The sequence below is a fragment of the Chrysochloris asiatica genome, unplaced genomic scaffold (genome assembly GCF_000296735.1).
Source record: "Chrysochloris asiatica unplaced genomic scaffold, ChrAsi1.0 scaffold00180, whole genome shotgun sequence".
Classification (NCBI taxonomy): domain Eukaryota; kingdom Metazoa; phylum Chordata; class Mammalia; order Afrosoricida; family Chrysochloridae; genus Chrysochloris; species Chrysochloris asiatica.
Genome location: NW_006408698.1, coordinates 2,401,041 through 2,405,102, shown reverse-complemented (window position 1 = coordinate 2,405,102; position 4,062 = coordinate 2,401,041).

Below are 4,062 nucleotides of genomic sequence, written 5' to 3'. Positions count from 1 at the left end.
GAGGAGAATACTAAAAGTGCCATGGACTGCCAAAAGAACCAATAGATCCGTTTTGGAAGAAGTACAGCCAGAGTGCTCCTTGGAAGCCAGGATGGCTAAGCCTCGTCTCTCATATTTTGGACATATTGTCAGGAGGGAACAGTCGCTAGAGAAGGATGTCATGCTGGGTAAGATGGAGGGTCAGAGAAAAAGATGAAGAACCCCAAAGAAATGGATCAGCCAGGTGGCATCATTGATGGCATCAAGTGTGGCAGCAGTAGTGAGGTTGGCCCAGGATCGGACATTGTTTCGTTCTGCTGTGCATAGGGTCACCATGAGTCGGTTCCGACGTGATGGCACCTAACAACAACAACAACAACATGTAATCTTCAAGGAGCTCTGGTAGCATTGTGGTTATGAATCGGTCTGCTAACCTCAAGGTCAGCAGTTCAAAACTACCAGCTGTTCCGTGGAAGAAAGATGAGGCTTTCTGCTCCCGTAAAAATTTACAGCCTCGGAAACCCTGTGCAGGGTTACTATGAGTTGGAACCGACTACATGGAACTTAACAACAACAACATGTAACCTTCAAACTGCATGCCAGCCTGGCTATCCTAAGCAAAACCATTACTTAGGCATGGGAGAGGTTTGTTGTTGTTAAGTGCTATTGAGTTGGTTCCAACCCATAGTGACCATGTATAGGGTTTCTGAGCAGCTGCTGGTTAACTTGAACTGCTGACCTTGCAGTTCAAACTGTTTTGCAGTCTGGCACGTTAACCCCCAGCACCACACTAGGACTCCTTGGAGAGGGTAGATTTATTTATTTCCTCCCACTACACTGTACCTCATTCTCAGCTCAGAATTTGTACTTTCAATGGTGATAACTAGCTTATATGATTAAGAAACCTGTATTAATGGGGATTAAATGTAAATAGTCCAGATACGCCCCAGGAATTTTCCCTTCCTTGGTGTCCCACTATTTTCAAGTGTTGTTGAATAGGCCACAACTCATAGCGACTTTGTGTAGGGTTTCCAAGGAGCGGCTGGTGAGTTTGACCTGCGGACCTTGTGGTGCAAACCAACCTTGCAGTGCAGTGCTTATCATACAGTGCTACAGTAGGATTCCATGGTGATGGTGATGGTTATGTGCCATGCAGTCAATTCCTACTTATAATGCCCCTTATAGGGTTTCTGAGGCTATACATCTTTATGGAAGCAGAAAGCCTTATCTTTCTCCTATGAACCAGCTGGTGGTTTCAAACTTGACCTTGAGGTTAGCACCCAACTTTGTAAGCACTACACTGCTAAAGCTGTCATAGATATTATCTCCAATTTACTTCAAATTACTTTTCTTGAAGTAATAATAATAATAATAATAATAATAATAATAATAATAATGATGATGATTAGAGGCCAAGAGGGTAGGTCCCATATAGAAGTTTGTTTTATTATTTATTTAAGTTTTTATTGTGAATTGAGTGATAGTTTGTATGGAAGAACATCGCTTTTACACTCATTGTTTCTTTGCAATGATTACAGTCTCCTCAGTGCATCATCAGTAAACAGTATTTGCTTCTCTTCCCTCTAGGTTTTTTTTTTGTTTTTTTTTTTTGAGGATGTACACAAAAACTCTCAGGAATATATAATAATTTATACAAAAAAAGTACACATTCTGCAAGCTTGCCTCCTGGCCACCAGCACCTGGCTGCTGCCAGCACAGAGCCTTTCTCTTTCCATGAGTCTACAGTCCTTAGCTGCTCTCTTTCTCCATGTCCTCATGTCTTCCTCCATCTCTGGTGTCGCTGCTTCTCTGGATAGGGTTCCACATTCCACTCATGCTCTTATCCCTTGATGGTCCTAGGGTTCTCTGTTCCTGGAGTGTAAGATTAAGTACTCTCTCCCCTTTTTATTACAAAATTTATACATTTACACTTGTGACAGTTGCAATTAGTCATGATAACAGTTACTCACTATTGAACCATAAGAATCTTATTCCAATCTTTTTAACCAGACCTGTCTAGACAAGTATACTATTCAATGGGGATTGTACCTTCTCCTGCACACTCTGAAACAAAACTCACTCTTGAAAACTTGTAAGTCAGTCACTTCCTGCCTTTACAGCCCCCCATTTTAGGTAGCCAATGTTTAAGTTGCCCATCCCAATCAACCCTGCATACAGAGATGATAGGATTGATCCTTGATGTGAAGACTCCTTCCTTCTCAGTTGGTATTTTTAGCTAGTACATCCATAAGTATAGGTCAAGTTCATCAAATTACAGCAATTCACACTTGTTTTCTTTATCCAAAAACAAAACAAAACAAAAAATGTGTATGTTCCTCTAGTCAAGTTCTGATCATCAAGCCATTGAAACTAGGTCAAATGGGTACTGTCTACAAGTTTAGGCATTCTTGTGTGTGGCTACTGACATCAATCAGCTGGGTACTTCACTCACAGCTCTATCCCTCCATAGCTATGTCCTTGTTCACGAGCTCAGGAATCCCCAGGTCTCACAACACTTCGGACCAACCAGCCTTCCTCTTATCTCTTTCATCTACAGGTCAGTGGGAGTCTATGGTACATGGTCGAACTTGGCCCATATCTTCATTGCTGCCTTTCCTCCTCTTCCACTTACCAGCTGACCAATGTGGTCACCAATAAGCATACATGACTACTTATGTGTTCCCTTTGAGTTTCAGTCTTAGAGGGGCGTTTGTCCTGAAGGCACTTGATTGCTTGCCTTAATGGCTCTCCAGTGAATAACTTGCTTTGTTCTTGTAGTAGCCAATCAGAGTTTCATTTTTGTTGTTAACAGTTTATGTAGTATGGTGATTAGCATTAACTGAACTAGTCAACAAAACTTTTTACTTCAGTTTATTATAATATCTTTCTGCATATTCATCTCAAATTTTATTGTGGAAACCAGTAGCAAAATAATAGTTGTTTTATATTAATTAGTTTTACAGCCACATATTTGCTGGCATATCTGTTCCATAATGATACAGAATTGTTCTTATAATGATAGCTTGCTTTATGCAATGTGAAGGGCATTGCTTCTCCTGTGTTAAATGAACTTCCCCATTATCTGCTTGCTAGTTGGTTGCAGACATCCAGAATTTAGGATCATGTTTCCAGATCTGGTCACATTTGTATTTTGTGATATCCTTGGCTGATCATTTTGTTATAGTGAAATCCATTGCATTTCTTGCCAGCAAAGATAACCACAAAATCATTCCAATCTTTGCTGTTTCTAAATTTCCTCTGTATAAGTTGTGGCAGGCTGGCAGGTAGCCATCTGTAGTGTGTTTTGCTGACTACTATCAAGTTTTCCATTTGTTAGTATTTAACATTGCCTGGGTATGAGCTCATAAGCAAAATAGGTTTCTACAAGTTATGGCTATATCATAGGGTCAAAGAGATGAAGTGGTTCATAATTTAATTAAATCAATCAATAAAATAGAGAATATAAGAGAAAGAATCCTGTACACAAGTAAATGAGGTCACTATTTGAAAACACCTCTCTATATCAGCTTGAGTTTAATATTAATTCAATGTAGACTTGATGAATGAGGGTATATTTTTTGTCTTTGGTTCAAAGCCAGTTGAGTATTTAGAATGATAGCACAGCAAGCACAGCTACCATATTTCAACACATGAATATTCAGTTGAAGTTATTGGGATCTGCAACTGAATATTCATGTGTTGAAATATAACTTCAACATAATTCTAAATATCAGTTATGTTGGTGCACATGTGTGTTTTGCTTGTTTTTGGTGGCTAAGATTGTCATTATTACTTTTCAAGAAATAATTGATGGATTTTACCATTGGGTTGTTGTTGTTAAGTGCTGTTGAGTCAGTTCTGAACCATAGTAACACTGTCTAGGGTTTCTGAGGAGCGGCTGGTGAGTTTGGACCACCAATTTTGCAGTTCAAACTGACCTTATGGCCAAGTGCTTACTCTACAGTGCCACACAAGGATACCTACCATAGGCTTGTTGTTGTTGTTAAGTGCCATCGAGTCGGGTCCGACCCATAGCGACCCTGTACAGGGTTTCCGAGGGTGTAAATCTTTACGGGAGTAGAA